This window comes from Melanerpes formicivorus, unplaced genomic scaffold, assembly GCF_026170545.1.
Source record: "Melanerpes formicivorus ecotype bairdi unplaced genomic scaffold, bMelFor1.0.p_v2 SCAF_67, whole genome shotgun sequence".
Taxonomy (NCBI): Eukaryota; Metazoa; Chordata; class Aves; order Piciformes; family Picidae; genus Melanerpes; species Melanerpes formicivorus.
This window is the reverse complement of record NW_027142419.1, coordinates 3272789-3286710: the sequence shown is the minus strand read 5'-3', so window position 1 is coordinate 3286710 and position 13922 is coordinate 3272789.

Below are 13922 nucleotides of genomic sequence, written 5' to 3'. Positions count from 1 at the left end.
CTCAGCAACAGGTTGCAGTAAAAAGGAAGCTGTCACAGAAGCACAGAACATTAGGGGTTGGGAGGGACCTCAAAAGCTCACCCAGTCCAACCCCCTGCCAGAGCAGGGTCACCCAGGGCAGGTCCCACAGGAACACATCCAGGCAGGTTTCAAATGTCTCCAGGGAGGGAGACTCCACAGCCTCTCTGGGCAGCTTGTTGCAGTGTTTTGTCACCCTCACAGTGCCAAAGTTCCTCCTTGTGAGGGACTTGACATCCTTGTGAGGGATGTCAGGGCAGTACTCTGCTCTTTGACGCTGGCAGGCTCTGAAGCATTTGATTTCTCTGGCAGCTTTCAGCTGACTGAGGCCGAGGAAGCTAATTACGAGCGTGTGGCAGAGGGGAACACCAGGGGGAAGCGGAGCATACAAAGGGCAGGGTTTCATCAGAGAGGGCTGAGAGAAAGAGAAATCTCAGAGGAGGATGGTGGCTGATCTCTGGCTGGGGAGCAGGCAACTGAGAGAGCTCTGGCTGCAGGCAGGGCAATTCTAACTCGCCAGGCAGCAGAAGTCTCCCTGTCCGGAGTGACAGCTTTGAAGGGTGAGCAGCACGCAGCCTTCACGGCCGCGGCTGCAGGCACTCGGGAGCAGCAATGAGCGCTGCGGAGAGGAGAGCGGAGCTGAAGGCGGCGCAGCCCCTGGGCGCCGCCGGGACTGCGATAAGCCCTGGGAGGAAGCAGCTTCGCTGCCGGGGGAGGCGGCGAAGGCAGAGTCTGCAGCGCCGGCAGATGCCCGGCAAGGATAAAGGAGAAGGTGACCATTAGCTCAGATGAGCTCTTCAAAGCACAGTGCTGCAGCAATCTGCAGGCCAAGGCAAGTTGCTTTGCTTTGAATGCAGCCAGAAGGCATCTCCACAAAGGCAGCCACCTGTGGCAGCGGAGCAGAGACTTCTCTGCTGCCTGTGGACATCACCTGGCTGCTCTGCAGAGCAGATAAGAGCCTGTTTGTGCTAACATCATCACCCAGCCGAGGGTCTCAAGGCCTGAGTCCTCTCACTGGAGGACCAAAGGAGTGGAAGATATTAGGGCATGTCCTTCTGCTTGCACAGATGAAAGGAACAAGGGCATGGAGCCCACCACAGAGCTCTCAGTGGCTAGATGGGGATGAGAGACCCCCAGGGCATCACACGGTCAGGACAAGCAGAGCTGGCACCAGTGCTGCTTCAGAGGTGATGGAAGAGGTTTCACAGGGAGGTTGTGGACATCCCACCCCTGGGATTGCTCCAGGCCAGGCTGGATGGGGCCTGGAGCAACCTGATCCAGAGGGAGGTGTCCCTGCCTGTGGCAGAGGGGCTGGAACTGGGTGATCTTTCAGGTACCTTCCAAGCCAGCCCAGGCTGTGATTCTGTGAGAGGAAGTCTGTCCCCTCACACCTCTCTTAGGCCACCTCGAGACACTGGCCACAGGGTGAGGAAGGAGAATGCTGAGCCTGTGGAGAAGTATTCCTAAAGATAGCTTGGAAAGAAGATATGGTCCTAGGGGTGGGGCACTGGCTGAGGTGCACAAGCAGTGTCTTGGCTTGCAGCAGAACAAAGCCTTAAATGGTCTCTTGCCGGTGCCTGGTGCACCAGGGAGCCTCAGACAACACAGCAGGGCTCAGTGGGGCTGCCAGCAAGGGGTGAGGAGCTTGGCTTGCAGTGGTCTCTGAGGGGGTACTGGAGAGAACAAGCCCTGGGCTGAATAAATCAGCCCTGCTCATGGCTGGCTTTGCTTTGCCCCATGGGGAGTCTGCTTCCCAGGGCAGAAGGGCTGACAGAAGGGCTGACAGAAGGGGGGTGTGGAGTGCAGGCAGCCTGCTGCCTGTCTGGGCAGAGGGGAAGTGACCACTGGGTGCCAGTCCTGCCGATTCCTAGGCACTTGTCTCAGGTCCTGTAACATCTGGGGGCTGATTAAGCTGCCTTCTGAAGCTGCTTGACTTCAATTTAGCCCAGATTCCCCAAGCCAGAGGCCAAGCAAACATCACCCATGGGGGGGGGGGGTATGTAAATCTCATCATGGAACCACAGCCTCACGGAACCACAGCATCAAGGAACCACAGCCTCACTCAGCCTGGGCCAGTGCCTGGCCACTCTTTCCCTAATGTCCAGCCTAAGCCTGCCCTGGAGCAGCTGCCCTGAGGCTGTTCCCTCTTGTTCCATCACTAATTCCCTGTCAGAAGAGTCCAGCACCAAGCTCTCTCCATTGTCCTTTCAGGTAGGGGTAGAGGGCAATGAGTTCTCTCCTCAACCTCCTCTTCCTCATACTAAACAGTCCTGGTTCCCTCAGCTGCTCCTTATCAGACTCATTCCTAAGCCCTTCCCCAGCTTGGTTGCCCTTCTCTGCACCCACTCCAGCCCCTCAATGTCCTTCCTGTACTGAGGGACCCAGATCTGAACGCAGCACTGGAGGTGTGGCCTCACCAGTGCCCAGCCCAGGGGGAGAGGCCCTGCCCTGCTCCTGCTGGTCACACCACTGCTGATCCAAGCCAGGATGCATTTGGCTCTTCTTGGCCACCTGGCTACTTCAGCCTCTTGTCAGCTAGAACCCCCAGGGCCCTTTCTGCTGGGCAGCCTTCCAGCCACGCTGCCCCAAGCCTGCTCAGTGTTTGAAAACATGACAGGGGGGAGTGGTGCCAGACTCCAGCAATGTGACCTCTGTCCTGACCTGCCTGCTGATGTCTCTGTCTTCAGATGAGCAGGCAGCAGCTCACAATGTTTTGGATAGACCCTTGAAGACTCTTCAGGGGCAAAGCTGAGCTCCAAAGGCAGGGCTGTGAGATGACACAGCAGCACTGGGGCTGCTTTAGCTGAGAGGAGGCTGAGCCAGGGCTGCCCAGTGATGCTGTGAGCTGCCAGCCTTTGCTTGTCTAAAGCACAGTGACTGATGAGCAGCTCCTTGCTCCTCTGTGCAGCTTGGACTCACTTGTACTGACCCTGGGAGCAACCTTCTGCTTCCTGCAGGAGTGCTCAGGGGCTGGCAGAGGCTGCCCAGGGAGGTGGTGGAGTCCCCATGCCTGGAGGTGCTCCAGAAAGGTGTGGCCATGGCACTTGGGGCCAGGGTTTGGTGGCCATGGTGGTGTGGGGCTGGCAGCTGGACTGGATGATCTCAGAGGCCTTTTCCAACCCAAACAATTCTATGAGTCCATGATCCTGAGCAAGTGAGGCTCAGGAAGAGAATCATAGAATCAATAAGGTTGGAAAAGACCTCAGAGCTCAGCAAGTCCAAGCTGTCACCCAGCACCTCCTGACAACTAACCCATGGCTCCAAGTGCCACATCCAATCCCCTCCTGAACACCTCCAGGGATGGGGACTCCACCACCTCCCTGGGCAGCACATCCCAAGGGCCAATCTCTCTGGCTGGGAAGAACTTTCTCCTCACCTCCAGCCTGAACCTCCCCTGGCACAGCTTGAGACTGTGTCCTCTTGTTCTGGTGCTGGCTGCCTGGCAGAAGAGACCAACCCCCACCTGGCTCCAACCTCCCTTCAGGGAGTTGCAGAGAGCAAGAAGGTCTCCCCTGAGCCTCCTCTTCTGCAGGCTAAGCAACCCCAGCTCCCTCAGCCTCTCCTCACAGGGCTGTGCTCCAGACCCCTCCCCAGCTTTCTTGCCCTTCTCTGGACACCTTCCAGCAGCTCAACCTCCTTCCTAACCTGAGGAGCCCAGAGCTGGACACAGGACTCAAGGTGTGGCCTGAGCAGTGCTGAGCACAGGGCAGGATGAGCTCCCTGCTCCTGCTGGCCACACTGTTCCTGATGCAGGCCAGGATGCCCTTGGCCTTCTTGGCCACCTGGGCACACTGCTGGCTCCTGTTCAGCTGCTGTCCACCAGTACCCCCAGGTCCCTCTCTGCCTGGCTGCTCTCAGCCACTCTGACAGATTGGCTTCTCTGCCTCTGGCCACAGTGATGCCATGGCCATGGGTGGTCCCTCCTGCAGCAATGCCTCATCCCCAGCCCCAGCCTGGCTTCTGTCTACATCTGATTCCCAGCTCTGAGTCCTTCTCTCAGGTGAAACACAGGATGTGTCCTCCCTGACCCCCTGCTACCTACCCTTGCAGTACAGATTCTCTTCCTGACAACTTCCAAGCAAACCTCTTAATTAGCTCCTGAGACAGCAGTAATTAGATGCCCCTTCCTCACAGCAGTGCCTTTGGTTTGTTCATCTTCTGCTGACCCTTGCCCTGAGGGAGGGCTCTTCAGTGACCCCCCACACCCCACAGGGGGCTAAGTCTCAGAGAAACAAGGTGGAGAGGAGGATGTTTGCAGGAACTGGGCTGCAACTCCACAAGGTCACCCGAGGTAACCAAGTTATTTATAGCTTGGTGTGACAGCCAGGGCTGGGTGGGTGGCTCCAGCTCTTCCTGAATCGTCCTGCATCCAACATCCCACACCAAGGAGCCTGGCTCCTGGGCAGGAGGCAGCCTCCAAACTGCACACACACACAGACCTGTGCTGGGTAATCAATAGTCCCAGCTGGTGGCCTGCTCCCTGGCACAGCCTGGCTTCATCATCTGAAAAGAGCAAACACTGAACCTGAAACTGCAGCTGGGGACCCTGGGGTGTGCAAGCAGAGCTGGAGGAGCAGATCTGGCCTTGGGACTGTCCTCACTGCCAGCCCCGTGCTGGTGGCCTGCTCCCAGGTTTGCTGGGGTGTAAATGCCCAAGGCAGAGCCCAGCCCTGTGAAAGCTCAGCCCAGGCATGGGGCCGTGGGCACAGCTGGCAGGGAACCGATGCACTGGCAGCTTGTGCCTGAGCAATGTCCCTCTCTGCAAAGGGGCAGCCCTGGTGAGCCCTGGAGTGGCTGTGGGAGTTCCTTGGTGCCACCTCAGCACTCCTCCTGCTTGAAGGGAGCTTTCTGGGGTCGTTTTTGCAGCACCAGAATTAATGTGGGAAGTGCCTCATCTCATTGTGAGCTTTCAAAAGGATTCTGCCTGCCCCCTGCCCAGCTCTGTCATTAAGTCTCTCTGAGATTTCCACTTCCAGCAGAAACAATGCTCCTGAAATGAAGCTGGCAGCTGAGGAAGCTCTCTGTGCACTGTGTGGGCAGTGCAGAGGATGCCTGTGGTGGGGCTGGAGGTGTTTGCTGCCCACCCTGTGCCTATGCCGTCAGCAGCAGCGCTCTGGGGCCAAGCAGAGAGCTTCTGCCTGGGCTGGCAGGGGCTGGGGGTGCTGGAGGGGGCTAACACTTGCTGTAATGCACTTCCACAGCAGGCTGCAGGACTCTGGAGGTGGCTGAGGTGGGTGGTTCTGCTTTAGATCCCATTTCATTACTTGTGTCCAGAGGCAGGCTGGGTGTTAGGTCCAGGAACCTCAAGAGGAAACCACCCTTGGATCCTGTGGAGGATTTGTATCCAGAGCACAGCCCAGGGCTCTCTGGGTGCCTTGGACTCAATTCATTGCTACTGGAGAAGCCTGGTGGGGCAGGCAGGGCAAAGATGGAGCTGGTATCAGGGAGCAAGGCACTGCCAGGCTGTGCAAACAGAGGCAGCAGCAGTGGGTGGCAGGGGGCAGGGGCTGAGGTGCCGCTGCCATCTGGTAGGCACAGAGCAGTTCATCTGTCCATGAGGGATAAGGCCCTGGAGGCACAGGAGAGCAAACCATGCACAAGGAAGCAAAGAACAAGGACTGAGAGGAGCAAAGAAGGTGTGGAATAGACTGGGAGGAAGGCAGCAGGAGCTGGGTTCATGAAGCACAAAGGATGCCCCAGAGCAGTGTGAGCTGGGGGGCAGAGGGGCAGGGGCCTGGGCTGCAGGCTCAGCTGTCCTGCAGGGCTCCCTTGTTGTCCTGAGGTTGGAGCCTTTCAAACCACCTGCTCAGGCCACAAAGCCATTCCCTGTGGCAGCAGCAGGGCTGCTGTGCTCTGGAGAGTGGCATCAAATGGTCACAGCAGTCCCTGGGCTGGTGGCAGCCCCTGGTTTGCCAGCTCCAGCTCGTTCCTGTTTGTGTGCACAGCCTCCCCCGTGGGGCTGTCCCCAGCTCCCTTTCATGTCCATCTGCACTGATGGAGAGAGGGGACTGCAGCTGGCAGTGCCTGCCCTCCTCCAGGCCTCTCCCAACCCTTTGGACAGCCTGGTGTTATTTCTGGGAGCCTTTTAAGCCCCAGCTCCTGGGGCCTGTGGTTAGAGCAGCAAAGCCTTTGGCCTCTGTGGCCAGAACAGAGCCAGCACAGAATCACAGCAGGGGTTGGACTGGGAGGGAGCTCAAAGCTCATCCAGCTCCAGCCCCCTGCCATGGGCAGGGACACCTCCCACCAGCACAGGCTGCTCAGGGCCTCATCCAGCCTGGCCTGGAACACCTCCAGGCAGGGGACAGCCACAGCCTCCCTGGGCAGCCTGTGCCAGAGTCTCCCCAGCCTCACTCTGAAGAGTTTCTTCCTATCTCCAGTCTACCTCTGCTCTCCACCATCCAAATCCACCCATCTGCAAGTCTGGGTCAGGAACTGGAAGGCCAAAGGCAGGGAGGTGTACTTGTGGCCATTCCAGCTCCTGATTCATGGCTTTTGTTCCCTGATGTGTGTGTGAAGAGCTTGGCCCTGGCTGTGTGGCACCTCTGCTGCTCCATCCAGTGAAGCTTCACTGCTTGGCTGTCTGCAGAGGCTGACTCAACTTCATCTGGGTGTCAGAGCTGCAGGTGTGTGCTGGAGCTCCTGCAGGCACTCAGCTGGCCATGCCAGCACTGCAGCCAGGCTTGGTACCCGCTGCAGAGCTCCCTGGGTGCCCCAGCCCTGCTGTGTGCTCGTCCTGTGGTGGCTTCCCTGCAGCGCTGCCCATAGCAATGTCCCCACTGGGGAAGCTGAGGGATGCTCCCTGAGGTCAGTACAGCTGGGTGCAGAGGGAGGCAGAGGTGCTCCCCAGACCTCCCTTCAGACAGAAGCATTTTCCTCCATGCCTGGAGGTGCCCAGAGCTGCCATACTCATTCCAAAGGGGCAGGCCCTCTCTCACCATCCCTTGGGATCAGGGCTGCACCACTGCCAGGCTGCAGGTGATGCTTCCAGCCTGGGCCTGCTGCTGTTGTGGTGGTTTCACTTGGGCTAAACTCCTCCTGGCTGCTCATCCCTTCTGCTCCTGAGGACCAGCCCTGCCTGCCCAAGGCATGGGCTGATAGCTCCTTTGGGGCAGCCTGGACATGGTGGGAGTTGGAGTTGCTGAGACTAAACCAAACCCTGGGAGGGCAATGCTTTGCATTTCTCTACAGCCCTGGTCCCCAGCAGCCTGACAGCAACTGCAGCCCCACCTGAGGGAGCAGAGACTTAGTTCCACTTCAGCAAGACAGAAAATAGGCAAGAGGGGAAGCAGAGCCCTGGCACTCCCGGCTGAGGGAACATTAATGCTGCTAATAGCCAGCAATCAGAATGTTGTGGAGAGAGAACAGTGCTGCATCCCCTTCCCTCCTGCTCATCCCCTTCCCTCCTGCTCATCCCCTTCCCTCCTGCTCATCCCCTTCCCTCCTGCTCATCCCCATCCCTCCTGCTCATCCCCTTCCCTCCTGCTCATCCCCATCCCTCCTGCTCATCCCCTTCCCTCCTGCTCATCCCCATCCCTCCTGCTCATCCCCTTCCCTCCTGCTCATCCCCATCCCTCCTGCTCATCCCCTTCCCTCCTGCTCACCCCCAACCCTCCTGCTCATCCCCTTCCCTCCTGCTCATCCCCTTCCCTCCTGCTCATCCCCAACCCTCCTGCTCATCCCCATCCCTCCTGCTCATTCCCTTCCCTCCTGCTCATCCCCATCCCTCCTGCTCATCCCCTTTCCTCCTGCTCATCCCCAACCCTCCTGCTCATCCCCATCCCTCCTGCTCATTCCCTTCCCTCCTGCTCATCCCCATCCCTCCTGCTCATCCCCTTCCCTCCTGCTCATCCCCTTCCCTCCTGCTCATCCCCAACCCTCCTGCTCATCCCCATCCCTCCTGCTCATCCCCATCCCTCCTGCTCATCCCCAACCCTCCTGCTCATCCCCTTCCCTCCTGCTCATCCCCATCCCTCCTGCTCATGCCCTTCCCTCCTGCTCATCCCCATCCCTCCTGCTCATGCCCTTCCCTCCTGCTCATCCCCTTCCCTCCTGCTCATCCCCATCCCTCCTGCTCACCTCCTTCCCTCCTGCTCATCCCCTTCCCTCCTGCTCATCCCCATCCCTCCTGCTCATCCCCTTCCCTCCTGCTCATCCCCATCCCTCCTGCTCATCCCCATCCCTCCTGCTCATCCCCTTCCCTCCTGCTCATCCCCAACCCTCCTGCTCATCCCCTTCCCTCCTGCTCATCCCCATCCCTCCTGCTCATCCCCTTCCCTCCTGCTCATCCCCATCCCTCCTGCTCATCCCCTTTCCTCCTGCTCATCCCCAACCCTCCTGCTCATCCCCATCCCTCCTGCTCATTCCCTTCCCTCCTGCTCATCCCCATCCCTCCTGCTCATCCCCTTCCCTCCTGCTCATCCCCATCCCTCCTGCTCATCCCCTTCCCTCCTGCTCATCCCCATCCCTCCTGCTCATCCCCTTTCCTCCTGCTCATCCCCAACCCTCCTGCTCATCCCCATCCCTCCTGCTCATCCCCATCCCTCCTGCTCATTCCCTTCCCTCCTGCTCATCCCCATCCCTCCTGCTCATCCCCTTCCCTCCTGCTCATCCCCATCCCTCCTGCTCATCCCCAACCCTCCTGCTCATCCCCATCCCTCCTGCTCATCCCCTTCCCTCCTGCTCATCCCCAACCCTCCTGCTCATCCCCATCCCTCCTGCTCATCCCCATCCCTCCTGCTCATCCCCTTCCCTCCTGCTCATCCCCAACCCTCCTGCTCATCCCCTTCCCTCCTGCTCATCCCCATCCCTCCTGCTCATGCCCTTCCCTCCTGCTCATCCCCTTCCCTCCTGTTCATCCCCTTCCCTCCTGCTCATCCCCTTCCCTCCTGCTCATTCCCTTCCCTCCTGCTCATCCCCATCCCTCCTGCTCATCCCCTTCCCTCCTGCTCATCCCCTTCCCTCCTGCTCATCCCCAACCCTCCTGCTCATCCCCTTCCCTCCTGCTCATCCCCATCCCTCCTGCTCATGCCCTTCCCTCCTGCTCATCCCCATCCCTCCTGCTCATCCCCTTCCCTCCTGCTCATCCCCATCCCTCCTGCTCATCCCCTTCCCTCCTGCTCATCCCCATCCCTCCTGCTCATCCCCATCCCTCCTGCTCACCTCCTTCCCTCCTGCTCATCCCCTGCTTGTTTAATGAAAATCAGAGACAGCCATTAAAGAGCTGCTTAGCATTTCAATACCTTTAATATCCTCACTGATAAGGCAACGATGGATATTACCACCAGGGCCTTTCTTAAACTCTCCCCTTCTGCAGCCTGCTCCTGGCTTCTGTTTGTCTCCTTCCCATTCCAAACTCTCTCTTTCAATGAGGGGAAAATTATGATAAGATTATTTTATGTGGTTGGGTTTTTTTTTTCACTCTAAAGGATATGAATGCCCAGCATTTCTGATGGTGACAGGGAAGGGAAGGAAGGGAAGCCTGCCAGCCCCCCAGCCTTGACCTGAATTAATTGGGCACTGATTGCTCAGCTGGCCAAGGGCCTCCCACAGCCCCCAGGGTGGGTGCCAGGGGCTGCCCCTCTCTGCTGCTGCTGAGGGAGTCACAGAGTCATGGAATGGCTTCAGTTAGAAGGGACCTGAGAGCTCATCCAGCTCCAAGCCCCTGCCGTGGGCAGGGACACCTCCCACCAGCCCAGGTGGCTGGAATGGAATGGAATGGGATGGAATGGGATGGGATGGAATGGAATGGAATGGAATGGAATGGAATGGAATGGAATGGGGTGGGATGGGATGGGATGGAATGGAATGGAATGGAATAGAATAGAATAGAATAGAATAGAATAGAATAGAATAGAATAGAATAGAATAGAATAGAATAGACCAGACCAGGTTGGAAGAGACCTTCAAGATCACCAAGTCCAACCTATCATCCAACACCACCTAATCAACTAACCCATGGCACCAAGCACCCCGTCAAGTCTCCTCCTGAACACCTCCAAAGCCTCATCCTGCCTGGTCTTGAACACCTCTAGGCAGGAGGCATCCACAGCCTCCCTGGGCAGCCTGTGCCAGTCTCCCCACTCTTGTAGTCAAGAACTCCTTCCTAATCTCCAGCCTAAACTTCCCCTGCTCTGCTTTCAAACCCTTGCTCCTTGTCCTGTCACCACAGGCCCTTATTAAAAAGTCCCTCTCCGGTTCCTTCCTAGTGGAAGGGATCAGGGCCCTGCCTGCAGCGGCCAGGAGGGGAGCAACATCCTGTGCCTGCCCACGGGAGGGGTGAGGCGAGGCTGGGCTGTGCCACCCCGGGCAGGATGCTGGCTGCTGGCTGCTCTGCTGGGCCAGGTGGTGAGCCCCAGGGAGCCTTGGGGCACGCAGGGAAGGCACCACTCAGAGTGGCCCTCAGGACAGGCACCTTGCCAGCACCATGACAACCTCGTGAGACCTCCCCTGCAGCTCTGGGTCCAGTTCTGGAGCCTCTGTGCCAGGAAGGATCTGGAGGTGCTGGAAGGTGTCCAGAACAGGGCCACGAGGAGGAGCAGAGGGCTGGAGCTGCTCTGCTGTGAGCACAGCCTGAGAGAGTTGGGGTTGTGCAGGCTGGAGAGGAGAAGGCTGCCAGGAGACCTCATTGTGGCCTCCCAGGATCTGCAGGGGGCTGCAGGAAAGCTGGGCAGGGACTTTGGAGGGTGTCAGGGAGGGATAGGACTGGGGGGGATGGAGCAGAACTAGAAGTGGGGAGATTGAGATTGGCTGTGAGGAAGAAGTTGTTCCCCAGGAGGGTGGTGAGAGCCTGGCCCAGGCTGCCCAGGGAGGTGGTGGAAGCCTCCTGCCTGGAGGTGTTTGCAGCCAGGCTGGAGGTGGCTGTGAGCAACCTGCTGTGGTGTGAGGTGGATGAGTTTTCAGGTCCCTTCCAGCCCTGCCAGCTCTGTGATTGTCAGAAGAGGGCTCAGCACCTCAGGGAAAGCACAGCTCCAGGGCTCTGAAGGGGGAGGAGCAGGGTGCTGGCTGCTCTGGAGCAGGGAGGAGGTGAGACCTGCTCCCTGGATTGATTGCCCTTGCTGCTCAGCTGCCTGTCCCAGCCCTGACTCTGCTCCAGAGGAGCTGTCCCAGCTGTGTCCCTGCTCAGGAGGGTGTCTGTGAGGTGCCAGCTGAAAGGGCTGTCCCTGTGCACGGCTGCCTGGGGCACACTGACACTCCCTGGGGGGTGCTGCTCACAGCTCAGCCTGGGGCACCCAATGCAAGCTTCCCTGGGGGGTGCCACAGCCACCAGAAGGTGCAGAGTGGGCATGTGCCACCTGCACGGGGCCTGCACACCCCTCCTGTCCTGATACCCCTGGGGCTCTGCTGGGGAGGCCAGGGCAGAGAGCTCAGGCCCAGGAGGGGAAGGCAGTAGGAGCCCAGCTTGTTTAGACCCAGTTTGGAAGGGTGCTGGAATTCAGGGCTGCTGCCTGTGCAAGGGATGCAGGAGGTGCTGTGCATGGCCAAGTGTCTGGGGAAAGCCCCCCCAGGGCTGCTGTGCCCCCAGCCACAGGGGCACCCTGCTTTGCCAGGAGGGTCCCAGACCTCTGTGTGGTCTCAGTGCCCAGAGCCCCACTCAGCTCCTCCTGCACTCGTGTGAGTGGGACAGGGATGCAGCTTGGGCTTGGGAGGGGACAGCAGCATCACTCCTGAGGAAGGGAAGCACAGCAGGGGACAGATGGATGGACAAGCAGCTGTCAGGGACCTGCAGCGTGGCTCTGGCCATGACCTGAGCATCTCCTCTGCAGAGGCTGGAGAGGCAGTCCTGGGCCTGCTGGTGGCCCAACAGCAGATGGTGCTGGCAGGGTAGAGATGGAGCTGGCATCAGGGAGCAAAGCAGGGACCTTGTGTGCAAACAGGCAGCAGAGGTGGGCGGCAGGGGACAGGGACTGGGGCACCACTGCCATCTGATAGACACAGGGCTACAGTCCTGGGGCTGCTGGTGGACCAGCACGGGGTGGTATGGGTGCTGGAGGTGGTGCCCTTCCCTCAGGGAGTGCCACCCATGCTGCCCACCCCAGCCCTCCCTGGAGATGTCTGGCCCTGTAAATGCTGCAGGAGAACAGCAGGGCCTGAATGTGTCTCCCCTGACCCAGGGCCTGGCACAGGGACACCTCCTCACTGGCACAGGGACACTCTCCTCACTGGCACAGGGACACTTTCCTCACTGGCACAGGGACACCTTCCTCACTGGTACAGGGACTCTTTCCTCACTGGCACAGGGACACCCTCCTCACTGGCACAGGGACACTCCTCACTGGCACAGGGACTCTTTCCTCACTGGCACAGGGACACCTTCCTCACTGGCACAGGGACACTCCTCACTGGCACAGGGACTCTTTCCTCACTGGCACAGGGACACCTCCTCACTGGCACAGGGACACTCTCCTCACTGGCACAGGGACTCTTTCCTCACTGGCACAGGGACACTCTCCTCACTGGCACAGGGACACTCTCCTCACTGGCACAGGGACTCTTTCCTCACTGGCACAGGGACACTCTCCTCACTGGCACAGGGACACTCCTCACTGGCACAGGGACACTCTCCTCACTGGCACAGGGACACCTCCTCACTGGCACAGGGACACTCTCCTCACTGGCACAGGGCCACCCTCCTCACTGGCACAGGGACACTCCTCACTGGCACAGGGACACTCTCCTCACTGGCACAGGGACACTCTCCTCACTGGCACAGGGACACCTTCCTCACTGGCACAGGGACACTCTCCTCACTGGCACAGGGACTCTTTCCTCACTGGCACAGGGACACTCTCCTCACTGGCACAGGGACACTCTCCTCACTGGCACAGGGACTCTTTCCTCACTGGCACAGGGACACTCTCCTCACTGGCACAGGGACACTCCTCACTGGCACAGGGACACTCTCCTCACTGGCACAGGGCCACTCTCCTCACTGGCACAGGGACACCTCCTCACTGGCACAGGGACACTCTCCTCACTGGCACAGGGACACCTTCCTCACTGGCACAGGGACACTCTCCTCACTGGCACAGGGACACCTTCCTCACTGGCACAGGGACTCTCTCCTCACTGGCACAGGGACACCTTCCTCACTGGCACAGGGACTCTCTCCTCACTGGCACAGGGACACCTTCCTCACTGGCACAGGGACACTCTCCTCACTGGCACAGGCACCAGTTTGCTCTCACAGGCTGCAGTGGGCAACCCCTGGGTGCAAAGCTGGGTGGAAGGAGCAAAGCTCCTCAGGTCTGAGCTGTGGAGTTAGTGAAGAGGCCACAGGCTCCCTGGTGAGTGCACAATGAGCTGGGCACTCTCCTCACAGGGCATCCTCCCCTCTGTGACAGGGAGCTGTGGAACCACCTCCAAGGTGATGCAAGAGCCTCATTGAGGAGCAGGATGGGGCAGGATGGGGCAGGATGGGGCAGGATGGGGCAGGATGGGGCAGGATGGAGCAGGATGGGGCAGGATGGGGCAGGATGGAGCAGGATGGAGCAGGATGGGGCAGGATGGAGCAGGATGGGGCAGGATGGAGCAGGATGGAGCAGGATGGGGCAGGATGGGGCAGGAAGGAGCAGGGTGGGGCAGGATGGAGCAGGAAGGGGCAGGAAGGAGCAGGATGGGGCAGGATGGGGCAGGATGGTACAGGATGGGGCAGGATGGAGCAGGGTGGGGCAGGATGGGGCAGGATGGAGCAGGGTGGGGCAGGATGGAGCAGAAAGGGGCAGGAAGGAGCAGGATGGGGCAGGATGGGGCAGAATGGTACAGGATGGGGCAGGATGGAGCAGGGTGGGGCAGGATGGAGCAGGATGGGGCAGGATGGAGCAGGATGGGGCAGGATGGGGCAGGAAGGAGCAGGATGGGGCAGGATGGGGCAGAATGGTACAGGATGGGGCAGGATGGAGCAGGGT